At 45.6% G+C, this 14121-nt stretch overlaps 1 pseudogene; it reads right to left on the reverse strand.

Moving 5' to 3' along the window:
* Positions 1–213: 213 nt before the first annotated feature.
* Positions 214–393, reverse strand: LOC142796501 (U2 spliceosomal RNA; annotated as a pseudogene).
* Positions 394–14121: the final 13728 nt, after the last annotated feature.

The raw sequence follows: 14121 nt of genomic DNA on the forward strand, positions 1-14121 counted from the left end.
CACTTGTCAGAGACCGAGCCAACTGACGGCAGTCTTCAGCGTATCTGGCGACTTCCGAAAGCGGGGAGCACTCAGATGCATCAGGGCGATGCGGTAGTATAGTGTCGAGTGGCTGGGAAGGTTCGCGGCCGTACAATAGAAAGAACGGGGAAAAACCGGTAGTCGCTTGCGTCGCGGTGTTATAAGCGAAGGTAACAAAGGGCAATACAGCGTCCCAGTTAGTGTGGTCGGAGGAGGTGTAATACCGGGCCAACCCGTGGCGGAGGTGAAGCAAGCTTCAAGCACTCCGCCGCATCACAAAAATAAGTTTAATATCTTGGATCCAAATAGGATCCGTATGAGATATTAAGCTGATAAGAACAGAATTTTTTATTATGCTTAGTACACAAACATCATACATGGTTATATAACAGAACAAGAAACGGTAATAAAAGGTGTATATAATAAAATCAGGTAACAAAAAGGCTAAAAAAGAGTTAGTGGTGTTAGTATTGATCTTAGCCAAAAGGCCGAGAAGCGATGTCGGAGGAGGTGTACATCCTCAGCATGTCGCCAAGTGTGCGGTGTAACCGCTCAGTAAGACCATTTGTCTGTGGATGGTATGCGGTAGATTTCCGGTGGGTAATGTTGCATTCAGCGAGGATAGCTTGGATGACCTCCGACAGGAACACTCGACCCCTATCACTGAGTAATTCCCGCGGAGCACCATGGCGTAGAATGAAGCTGCGGAGAATGAAGAGTGCAACTTCCTGGGTGGTCGCTGCCGGTAGAGCTGCAGTCTCAGCGTAGCGTGTCAGATGATCGACTCCGACAATAATCCACCAGTTTCCAGAGATACTATATGGAAGGGGGCCATAGAGGTCTATACCCACGCGGTCGAATGGGCTAGCCGGGCACGGGAGCGGCTGTAACATGCCAGTAAGGTGCCGCGGAGGTGTCTTGTTCTGTTGGCAAGTGGTGCAAGACTGAACGTATTTCTGCACAAAGCGATACATTCCTCGCCAGTAATAGCGTTCGCGCAGCCTTTCGTAGGTTTTCAGGACACCTGCGTGAGCACTTTGGGGATCTGCATGGAAATTCATGCAGATGTCAGAGCGCATATGAGTTGGGACAGCAAGGAGCCACTTCCGACCACCAGGCATGTAGTTACGGCGGTAAAGAATGTTGTCCCGTAAGGAAAAGTGGGCGGCTTGCCGGCGTAGCACTCTCGTGGAAGGGACAGCACACGGATCGGTAAGGTAGTCGACTAACAAGGCAAGGTGTGGGTCTTTACGCTGCTCCGAAAGCATGTCAGTCGTGTCGAGTGGTGACAAGGTGGTAAAAGGGGGAGACAGAGAAGCCACATCTGGTGTTAAGGGCGATCGCGAAAGTGCATCGGCATCCGCATGCTTGCGACCGGAACGATATACGACACGGATGTCGTATTCTTGCAATCGAAGTGCCCAACGCCCCAGGCGTCCGGACGGGTCTTTCAAGGTGGACAGCCAAGATAGAGCGTGGTGGTCTGTGACCACGTCGAAAGGACGGCCGTAAAGGTACGGGCGAAACTTCGTCAACGCCCAGATTATGGCCAAACACTCCTCTGTCACGGAGTAATTCAATTCAGCCTTCTTGAGAGCGCGACTTGCATAGGCGACTACGTATTCAGCTTGGGTGCCTTTCCGTTGTGCCAAAACTGCACCAAGACCGATGCCACTTGCATCGGTGTGAATTTCTGTGGCCGCAGCAGAGCGAAGTGACGAAGAATAGGTGGTGAGGTCAGCAGGCGGCGCAGCTGGCGAAATGCGTCGTCACATGCAGGTGACCATGCAGATTTGCCTTTGCTGTTGGAAAGCAGACTCGTGAGAGGTGCGATGATGGACGCGAAGTTGCGCACGAAGCGACGAAAGTAGGAGCAGAGACCGACGAGACTTCTTAGGGCTTTCAGTGATGTGGGCAACGGAAAGTCAGCGACAGCTCGAAGCTTATCGGGATCCGGAAGAACACCGTCTCTGGTGATGACATATCCCAAGATGGTTAGTTTTCGTGCTGCGAAGTGGCACTTCTTGGAGTTAAGTTGTAGGCTTGCAAAAGTTAGACACGTGAGAATCTCGTGGAGGCGAGCAAGATGTGTCGGGAAATCAGATGAAAAGACTACGATGTCGTCCAGGTAACATAAGCAGGTTTTCCACTTGTGGGCACGCAAGATGGTGTCGATCATGCGCTCAAATGTGGCAGGCGCGTTGCAGAGCCCAAATGGCATGACTTTGAACTCATATAGGCCACCCGGCGTTACAAAGGCTGTTTTAGGGCGATCACATTCAGCCATTGGCACGTGCCAATACCCACAACGCAGATCCAAAGATGTAAAGTGTTCGGCGCCTTGTAAACAGTCAAGAGCATCGTCTATTCATGGTAGCGGGTAGACATCTTTTTTCGTAATATTGTTAAAGCGGCGATAGTCCACGCAAAATCGTATGGTGCCATCTTTTTTCTTGACCAGAACCACAGGTGATGACCAAGTGCTTTGAGAAGGCTTTATGACTCCACGTTTAAGCATGTCATCTACTTGCTCCGTAATGACGCGGCGCTCTTCGGCGGAAACGCGGTAAGGACGCTGTCGCAGAGGCGAATGTGAGCCGGTGTCAATAGTATGAGCGATAGTGGTGGTGCGGCCCAAAGCAGGTTCTTGAAAGTCGAAAAAAGAACGAAACTTGTTAAGGAGAGCAACAAGTTGGCGGCGATGCGAGAGGGGAAGGTCTGCGTCAATAGCATTGTGGAAGGCTGACGAACTTGATGGCTCAGGCGCATGAGTGATTGCAGCAATGTGACATGGCGTTTCGTCGGGAAGAATAATATCATCGATATGGTCGACAGGTTGCACATATCCTAACGTTTCACCACGAAGTAAGCCAATGGGGTAGTTGCAGTGGTTGGTGACCAGCATTACGGTTAAACCAGACGCAATTGTAAGAACAGCAAATGGGAGAACGATGCCCTTGCGTTCAGTAAAAACCGGAGATGGCGTAAACACCACCGTGCCGTCAAGTTGCGCCAGACATGAAAGGCTAATAGGGACCAAAGCTTCAGGAGGCAAGGTGATGTCGTCATCAGCGATGACTTTGCAGAGCAGAGGAGAGTGGTCGGGTGGTGGAAATTCACATGTTGGCACAAGGGACACTTCGGCACGGGAACAATCGATGATAGCTTCATGACGTGATAAGAAATCCCAACCCAGGATAAGTTCATGAGAGCAAGATGGTAGAACAAAAAACTGTACGACGTACAAAACGTCTCGGATGACGACGCGCGCCGTACACACAGCCGAGGGATGAATGCGTTGGGCGCTAGCCGTGGACAGCACCAAGCCACTGAGAGATGTGGTCACTTTCTTCAGTTTCCTACAAAAGTTTGCGTTCATCACAGAAACGGCGGCCCCAGTATCAATTAACGCTAATGTGGCGACTCCCTCAACATCGACATCAACAACATTTTGCGGCGAAAATGGAGGCCTTGGGAATTGCGCACAAGTTGCAGTTTTTGCCTCCGGAACTGCACTGATTAATAATACTGATTGTTGGCCTAGTTGGTATTTACTTAATGGCATGATTTGGCCGCAAAAGAGACACACACAAGAACTGCACTGATTAGTTTCCCTCCTCAACAGGTGGTCGACGACGCATAGGTGATGGCGATCGGCGACGAGGTGATGGGAAACGAGCAGTCGATGGGTGGCGATCCGAGTCGGAGTGCCTCTGTTCATATGCAGACGTGGTGGTCTGCTGCGGTGCGTAGGTAGGAGCTCCGAAGCATGCGTGCGCAGGCGTGGGACGGCGGCGGCAGAAGCGTGCAATGTGGCCAGCGATGCCACACGCGAAGCAGATGGGACGATTGTCTCGGGTGCGCCACTCATTAGATGGACGGAAAAAGCGAGGTGGGGGCCTGTAGACTGGAGGCGAGGCTGGAGGAGGTGGAGCCGATAAGGCGACTGTATGCGGTGGGGGCCGCGCGACCACAGCTGCGTAGCTGAGAGGTGAAGGCGGCGCAGTTGGTGCGTAGCCAGCAGTTGAGAGATTAGATGGCACCGAAGTGCACGGGTAAGAGGCCGGCACTGTAGGGAGTGCATTGCAAATTTCAGTGCGTATGGCCTGCTGCATATTCGAAGGGAGGCTTGTCGTGGGCGCGTCACTATGCGGCAGCAGGGAAAGCTGTCGGGCGACTTCCTCCCTGATGAAGTCTTTAATCTGGTTCGACAGAGTTCCTTGGTGAACGTTGCCATTGGCGAGTGCGACGGCCGAGATCGAATCTGGTGATGGGACACTCTGTCGGGCGATGGAACGCTGACGACGCAATTCATCGAAGCTCTGGCACAGGCTTACGAGGACTGCCACTGTGGTCGGGCTCTTCGCCAGCAACATCTGGAATGCGCCACCCTCGATGCCTTTGAGAATATGTCGAATTTTCTCTTCTTCAGGCATGGATGAGTTAACACGCCTGCAGAGGTCGAGCACATCCTCAATATAGCTAGTAAAGGTCTCACCAGGTTGCTGGGCTCGGTGGCGCAGACGCTGGTCAGCGCGGAGCTTGCGGACCTGTGGTCGGCCGAACGCTTCGGTCACGAGGTTCTTGAAGGTGGACCAGCTGGCGATGGCGGTTTCGCGGTTGGTGAACCATAGCTTGGCGACGTCAGCCAAGTAAAAGATGACATAGGCAAGCTTAGAGTCGTTGTCCCATTTGTTGCTGGCACTCACGCGTTCGTACAAGGAGAGCCAGTCTTCGACGTCTTGCTCACCACTGCCGCTGAAGATTGGTGGATCCCGCTGACGAGTAGCACCGGGGCAGGTCGACGGGGCAGCCGATGGTGCTGGCTGTGCTGGGATGGGCTGGTTGGCGACTGCGTCAGTCATGTTGTATGGTAGTCTTTCGGCCAACTTGCGAGAGCGGAGCTCCAGGTCTGCTTAGGGATCTCAGCAGCCTCCACCAAATGCGATGATGTTTAATAGAACAGAGGAGTCGCAACGAGGTCGCGACGGAAAATGGGCGAACAGCAAGTCTGGCAAAGGCGGCACAGGTTCTCGCGCGATCAGAGCACGGGCTTTTCGTTGTCTTCCGAAAACGCATACGCGTTGGTGCGTATGCTCCACTACAATAGTACTTTCTTGCATTATTATTGTACTTTCATCTTTAGTTAAAGCATCGATACGATGCCTTTTTTCAGAGGGGGGCAATGCCACGTTCCATTTCCCAAGTTTTTGTTATCGTCCCAAAACACCGAACGATTCTCAGCGCAAACCGCGCCTGCAGTTTTCTAGAAGGTTCCGGACTGTAGTAGATCATTTCCATAAGATGACGCCCACTGTGCGAACGGTACAGATTTTTCTGGAACCTACGCCACCGCCAGCGATAACGCTAGAACATTCGACGTCAAGAGTATAAATGCTGACGCGTTTCGCCGCTTGTGAGTTGTTGATCGAAGGCCGACGCTCCGTTCACCGCAGTCAGTCCGAGACTGCTATCTGTGCAAGACTGCTGCTATAATTGGACTTTCCGTTTACCGGGCACAGGTTCGCCCAAATAAACAGTTCAATCTCAACACGAAGTCTCCTGTCTTCGGCCACGTCACGACCCCATGACAGTATAACATGGAGAAAATTGAACACGCTCTGAAAAACAGAGGAAGTGTGAAAGCATTGAAGAGGAAACTTGGGATAGGCAAAAGTCGGATGTATGCACTAAGGGACAAAGAAGGTAAAATAACTACCAATATGGATAGGATAGTTAAAATAGCGGAGGAGTTTTACAGAGATCTCAACGGTAGCCGAGACAACCACGACCCTAATACTATAAGAACTAGCAGTAACCCAGATTACATCCCACCAGTAACAATAGAAGAAGTCGGAAAAGCTTTGGAGAGCATGCAAAGGGGCAAAGCTGCTGGTGAGGATCAGGTAACATCAGATCTGCTGAAAGATGGAGGACAGATTTTGTTAGAAAAACTAGCCACCCTGTTTACAAGGTGTCTCCTGACGGGAAGAGTACCAGAGTCTCGGAAAAACGCTAACATCATCTTAATACATAAGAAAGGAGATGACAAGGACTTCAAGAATTACAGGCCGATCAGCTTGATCTCTGTAGTGTACGAGCTATTTACAAAGGTAATTGCTAACAGAGTAAAGAAAACATTAGAATTCAATCAACCAAAGGAACAAGCAGGATTTCGAAGAGGCTACTCAACAATTGACCACATTCATACTATCAATCAGGTAATAAAGAAATGCTCAGAGTATAACCAACCACTATACATAGCCTTCATAGATTACGAGAAGGCGTTTGATTCAGTAAAAATATCAGTTGTCATGCAAACACTGCGGAATCAGGGCGTAGATGAAGTATATATGAAAGAAATATATATGAAAGATGAAGTATATGAAAGAAATCTACAGGGGATCAACTGCTACCAAAGTGCTTCATAAAGAAAGCAACAGAATACCAATCAAGAAGGGTGTAAGGCAGGGAGACACTATCTCCCCAATGCTATTTACCGCGTGCTTACGGGAGGTTTTCAGAAGCCTAGAATGGGAGCAGTTAGGGATAAGAGTTGATGGAGAATACCTTAGTAACCTGCGCTTTGCCGATGACATTGCATTGCTGAGTAACTCGGGAAACGAATTGCAACTCATGATTACGGAGTTGAACAGGGAGAGCAGAAAGGTGGGTCTTAAAATTAATCTGCAGAAAACGAAAGTAATGTACAACAACCTCGGCAAAGAGCAGCGCTTCTAGATAGGTAATAGTGCACTTGAAGTTGTAAAAGACTATGTCTACTTAGGGCAGGAAATAACCGCAAAGCCGAACCACGACAATGAAGTAACTAGAAGAATAAGAATGGGGTGGAGAACATTCGGCAAGCACTCTCAAGTTATGACAGGTAGATTGCCACAGTCTCTCAAGAGGATGGTATATAACAGCTGTATCTTGCCGGTACTTATCTACGGAGCGGAAACCTGGAGACTTACAAAGAGGGTTCAGCTTAAATTGAGGACGACGCAGCGAGCAATAGAAAGAAAAATGGTAGGTGTAACCTTAAGAGACAAGAAGAGAGCAGAGTGGATTAGGGAACAAACGGGGTTAAGGATATCATAGCTGAAATCAAGAAGAAATGGACATGGGCAGGGCATGTAGCGCGTAGACAGGATAACCGCTGGTCATTAAGGGTAATTGACTGGATTCTCAGAGAAGGGAAGCGGGTTAGGGAGAGACTGAAGGTTAGGTGGGCAGATGAGATTAAGAAGTTTGCAGGTATAAATTGGCAGCAGCAAGCACAGGACCGGGTTAACTGGCGGAACATGGGAGAGGCCTTTGTCCTGCAGTGGACGTAGTCAGGTTGATGATGATGATGATGATGATGATGATGAAGATGAATACTGAATAAAATTTTTGTTGCTAGTTTTGCAGCCAGTTTGAAAGATCGGTGACTAAAATTGAAAACAAACAACCATGTTAGGCAAAAACTCGAAAAAGAGATTGAATTTGATGTTTCCTTTGGCACAAACTCCCGCATCTAACGGCTGTGCCGGGAACTAGAGTAGATGACGTTCAGTGACGTTAACGCACACCATACAGCCATGTCAACAATGCCAGCTCTCGCTGTGTGTCTGAAACTCCTCAGCTTCCACTACGGTACGCAGAAGCACTACAAACAGCTCCGGTAGCTAGCAAGTACTCCTTGTTGGTGCAAAGCACTGGAGCTTTTGTGGAAAAAGGACAGTGGAATGAAAAGAGAGGTGGAAAAAAGGAAAGAAACAGGAACTTAATCTCACTTCCTGTGCCCTAAATAATGCAATGTCAGAGATAATGCTCATGTGTGACCACAACACGCTGGCACTTCACGAAAAATACAGCCAACTGTGCAAAAGTACGTGAATGAATTACCCTTTATTAGAACAGTAGCGTTTTCAAAATATAACTTCTAAGTTTTCATAAGATTCTTGAATTTTCGCACAGAATCATTTCAAGACTACTTCTATTATTATCCCCTTTACTTTTTTGTATTATTGTCTGTTCTTTTATAACACTTTTAAAACACTTTTTTTTTCCAAATGCACAGCCTCCTTTCAGTGTTATCACGATTGCGCTTGTAGTTATGTGGCGGCACCAGCAACCATGCCGCGCACAAATGGTCCATTCAGTTGGTAGTCGGAAATTTACATATGTAGAGTGCTTATTTTGTGTATATGGAATCACATTTATCAAAAACAGGGAAAGATCTCTAGCTTATTTTGAAAATTAGTCGTAAATTTATGCCCATGTGCTGCACTATCGTTTAGCTGGGATATTCCTAGGAGCCTCAACAATCAATCGTCCACGTTTTCCGACCATACTAAAAAATTTTTGCATGGTCGTTTTATATACGAAAACATCTGCTGAAGCGTAAAATAGATATTTTATAGATGTATCTGCTGTAGTATAGTAACCTCACAGTTGAAATATATAATGAATTAACTGACATTTTATTCCTATTTTAATAACACTCAGGCTTTCCAGAAGGAACTCACCCGAAAAAGGATGTAAAGCAGCAGGTGATGGCTGGACAGGAAGCCCTTCACATAAAATTTTCGGAGGTTCATGGAAAAAGAATACAAACTAAGGAATTTTGAACAGTGAATGTTTACTTCAGGAAGTGGAGCAGAGTTAGTTACAAATGTTTTTGTAACCATATTATGTTTTGATATAGGAAAATTAACCTTTTGTGGAATGTTAGATTGCAGACTTAAAAAAAAATTCAAGAATTTAGGTACAGTGAACAACAGAAAGACTCCGCAATAAAAAAGCTGAAAAGAAACCTACGGGCAGCTGAAGCTAAAATTGATAGGCTGATAGATGCTTTGCTTGACAAAACAGCTATGTACAGGATGCAATTTGGGTGATTCAATTTTACAAAGGATACTATTCTAATAATATTGAAAAATCGAAGTTGATAATATATGCAGAGAAAATTTTTATTACTGCATTTCTTGCATAATATACCCCATCTTATTATGCGCCATCTGTTCCTGGCAAGCATACCGATCATTCATTGTATTTTAGTTCTCACTTAGTCGTACATAATTTGCTCCACTGTCTCAGCCTGCTTAGAGTGTCATTTTTTTCTCTCAGTGAAAAAAAACTGCACCACCTTTCTTGACACTACAAAAATAGAGCCTGTTTGACTAGATGTCTCTAATATTAATCAAAATTCTTCAATGAATTATTTTTGATTGTAAGAAAACAATTTCGTTGGTATATACTCAAAATTTCTTAATGAAAAACAGCATGGTAATTTATAATAAAGCTTAAATTACTCTTGGAAAACTATTCGTTGCAGAAAGCGTCTTACTCTCTGTGTAGTTCACAGACATGCAAAAAGAAGTGCACTAAAAGCCACTACCGGAAAGACTGAGGAAATGTCATCTGTGATCAACTGGGCATCATCTCGCCATGCGCACTTTCATGGTGTCGCTCACTCTTCAAACTCTCAATGTGATGGACTGACGTCCACCATAAAGTCATGACTTGGCAGTCGAGCGGGGATTCACAGGAATCACCGCTACACCCACTTGCAGCTAAGATACTGGCAGACACTGCCATAATGCAAACGACCTACAAGGGTGAGTGCATTGAAGAAAACTGTATGTTCGTTGTGTGCGCATTCCAAAATTTAGGAACCAGTGAAAAAAAGAGCCCTCCGTCTGATCACTGCGCTAGAAAAACCGGAGTGGTTTTTGTGAGTCTTCGAACAGGAAACACAACCACGGCAGCATCGTTTGTCTCAGTCAGCAGCTGCATAAAAACAACTGTAACTGTGCCCTTGGAAGGTATAAATGAGCAAGTAAAAAATGCTCACCCTTTGAGAGGTTTGAAAGCAGACAGCTGTCACTTCAAGGGATGAAACAGGGGTGACTCAAGGGATGAAACAGAAACTATGTGGTGCGTCACTTAAGTTAAGCATTGAAAAAATTTTTTGCAAGAGATGGTTAAAAGGTGCTTTTTTCCGCTGTGTCACCAAGGGTACTACAGCGCGGACTGAAAGGTTTGTGCAATAGACTGGTGTAAACAAACACACGTGTTGCATATCTGCGCACAGTGCACGGGTCAATGTCAACATGGTAGTGGAAGCGCTATGTAGCTATGCAGTGTATTTGCATATAAAATGCTTTTGCACACTATAATAAAGGAGACTAACAGGCAATAGTACCAAGGAAACTATAGGAAACATTATAAAAAGAAAATTTATGTACATGTGGAGCAAGAAAAGTGGACGAAAAGATAATTCGCCACTGGCCGGGACCAAACCTGCGACCTTCGAATAACGCGTTCCTTGTTATTCGAAGGTCGCGGGTTTTGTGCGTGGCGGTGGCAAGTCATCTTTCTTCGCGGCATGCAGTGGTGTTGCCAGAAGTCATGTGAACATTGTGTTGAGTTTGAATGCAGAAGTTGCTCACAGGGAAGTGCCCTTTTCGCCACACCACCTTACGATCTATGTGGCCAACGCAGAAATGGCCGATTTGACCAGCCATGCAAGCATAGTCATGAAGACCGCAAGTGAGCATGTTTTGGCAGAATATCTACTGAATTCTTCTATGGATGAAGGTATTGTCATTCATGTGTGCCTGCATGTATAGGTTGTTTTGACATATTTGTTGCTTTTTTCAGGATTGGCCCTTCCAGAGGAATTTATTAATACACCATCACATCAGCAAGGTAGTAAAGTTTCATTTCGTATATAAACGCGAATGGCCTTGCAGGGAAATAGTGAGACACGTAGTTACAGGCAGCAGATTTGTATGCAGACATACAGACCACTGTTTGGATATTCGTTTACAGGAGTATTAATGAGCGGTGATCTGGAAGAACGGTGCCCACCTGGCGCTGCATTGCATTTTGTGCGGCTGTTTACCAATTTTTGTTGACGCGACTGTGCTATCAAGACATAAAGATAAGACCACCTGTAAAACAATGAAATCAGTCCACATTAAAAGATGTGCGGAAAGATGCGTTCCTACCTCTCAATTGCTATTTCAGAGAAAGGGTACTTATATTTGGTGAAATTGCTTTACTAATCTTTTGTTTGTTTTATCTGCTTATGTACATTTTTGGCTTATATTCTCTGTTTAGACGCATGCACTTTGATAATATTTGATGATTGCATTGGGAATGGCGATGGTTTTTCCGTTTTTAGGCGAGAAATCTTGTATCATGTGACAATTTTTGTAAGCTGTATATGTGTGCACCTTCAGTAGACTTTCATTTGCTAGTGTGGACATGAATTGTTCTCTCCTCTAGTCCGCGTTACGTACCGTGCCCCACTTCTTTCAAAATAAATTGTCCCGAATGTAATCCAATCGAAACAGTGAAGACTGCGTTCACAAAGAAAAAACATTGATTGAACACGACGATCATACAAAGCAGCTGCTTCATAATGGCAATAACTCAAGAAACATACAGCCACTATTCGTGTTGTGTGATTTGTTTTTCGCGCTGCTTTCACTTATTTGCATCATTAAGATGCCGCACTCATTTTTAATTGTCGCCGCTTCTCTCATTGCTGAATTCTTTGTCGCTGATTCCAAACAATGCACAATGTTCGGAGCCATCAAGCACATTAGATTTGCTGCACTCCTTACATGAGCGCAGAATCAAAATTCCTGGGATGTCTTCCCACGCTGCTGCCCCTCCGACGCACATTTCTTTCATACACTCCAAATCCTGCCTGGCTTGAACATTGGACAACTAATGAGTGGCTAGGACGATTTTTCTTTAATAAGCGGCACTATAATGACACCACCTATTTGAACCATTGAGCTACGCCGCACACAGAGCACTCGAAACACGACTCGAAATGGCACACGGCTGGCCTGAACATTAAGCACAAACTTCGAAATGGCGGCCTTAAGCGACTTGTTGGCTCAGCTACTAACAGCTACAGTACTATATGGGTGGCGCTAGTTGTGAACCACTTTTTTAAATAAAACATGGCGTGTTTTCCAAAATCTTTGAATCTAAGCCGACCCAAGAGTTTTTTACAAACACATTAGGAAAAAACTATCAGCCTAGATTCGAAAAAGTATGGTATGTGAGTCAGTATGCCAATGTTTTTGTTGTACTGTTATCGTCAATGCAACAAACAATATTGTGCACTTATGCCTCAATTAGCGTCTTTGTTGTGTACAGTTGCGACAGCCCCAGTAGAAGTGCAAAGGCCACTGACGCAAGAAACTGTGCAAATAGTTGAACTTCCCCAGGTTGCATCCATACACCCCTCGACAGAAGTCTCTTCAGTGTTGTTGATGAGAAAGCAAGCATACTTTTTTGGCCGTTTCTGTGTATCCATAACCTGTTCTAATTGTGTAAAAAACTGATCTTCTGTAATTACTACTGCTAGAAGAATTACGAAATCCCAATCACCTGCACTTCAGTACTGTGCTAAAGGTTTTCAGCGAGGAAATTTTACAAAAGGGCTCTGTCTTTCTCAATTATGCCCATTTGTGAGTTGCCATAGTGATTTCATTGTGTCGCTGTATTTGGAGAGTTCTTTATTTCAGTACTATACCATGACAAGGAGCTACGCAAATCACAAAAGTGTTGAAATTTAGGCGAATAAGGTCTGAGGAAGTGAAAGAATGACAAACATGACCACTTATTTTATTGTATATTGTTGAACGTCTAACGAAGCTTGAAAATTCACGTCATGAAATGGTGTTTACATAATTTTGTCTGCGCCATGCAAGGTCCGACATACTTCTAGAATGACAAATAAAAGCCCTAGCGAAGCTTTTACAAGAAAATGCCTGATATATGCACTCAGACATGAATAGAAACTTGGCATCATGCATAGGATGCCATTAACATGCGGCCACTGTAATTTAATAGGTTACACAGGGTGGTGTTTAAACGTAAGGCTGGGAAAAACACATGAACAACTTTATTAACGAATGGGCTTTAACTTAGTGTTCCAGTGCCAAAGTCAACGGCTATCGGTGTTTTTTAAAGTGCGTAATATGTATCGTCATTGACAAAGCAACGCTTCCTGAAAAAAAAACTACCGGAGACGCCACCGCAGTTTTGCCATTACACGTGATATCGACATGCCGTCGCTATCACGACGGCATGTCGCTTTGCGTTTCGAACAGGTGCCGGGTGGTGGTGATGCTAGTGACTGTACCGCCAAAGCCATCGAGAGCGACCCTGTTGACAACGTTGTGTCGGTGGAGCAGCGCAGCCGGCTGCGTTTTGTGGACGTTTGAGTGCGCATTCGGGGCATGGGATAGAAGATCACCACTCGAACAAAGGTCAACCAGTTCCTATTAGAAAGCTTAGCTAAAGCTAAACACATTTTGCGCTGAAAGTCTCTTTTCAAAAGCTTTGCGGCAGCGTTCCTATCAGTTAATATTTACTGCACAATGGAGGGATACCTGCTGGTACTCAGTCATCTCTCTAAATTGGCTGAAGTCACTGGTCATACAAACTCCTCTCTGAAGGTATCTGCAACTTTTTTCTTGAGGTTCGACGAAGATTTAGGCATGCAGCAAAGCTGAATTTCTATGCAGGATGAATACACGGCTCAAAGATCGCTTGTTCTACGAACGCGTGAAATCAATGCAAGCTCCCTAAAATGGGCATTGAAGCTTTTTCCTCGGGTGTTTATTTTTCTCAATGCCTTATTATATGTCAAGCATCGTTGTTAACTTGTTCACGACGGCATGTCGCTATCGTGTGCTAGATGCATTACGTCGGGCTCTAGTTTGACACACTCTTCTATTGGTTTCAAAAAAGTTGGCATTCTGTCAGCTGACACGTGCTGCATCAATGCTCGAGTTATCGTATCGAGTTATTGTAGAGTTATCGTTGCATCATCTGCTCCTTGCAACATCGCAGGTTGCAAGGAGTCGCTGGGAGAGGCTCTAGTGACTGTACCAGGTTGGAGGAAGAATAGCGCCAAGGATAGGGCACCACTCTTGTAGCTCCTCTTCCAGGCTTAGTTGTTTTATTGAGGCATTGGACAAAGTGACGTGAGAAACTTTTGAGGCCTTTGAGCACCAGAAAATTTAGAGACAAATATGTGTAAGCCAATGAAAGCCTTACACAATTGTGAAGTCACACCTT

Source organism: Rhipicephalus microplus, chromosome 2 (genome assembly GCF_043290135.1).
Source record: "Rhipicephalus microplus isolate Deutch F79 chromosome 2, USDA_Rmic, whole genome shotgun sequence".
Lineage (NCBI taxonomy): Eukaryota > Metazoa > Arthropoda > Arachnida > Ixodida > Ixodidae > Rhipicephalus > Rhipicephalus microplus.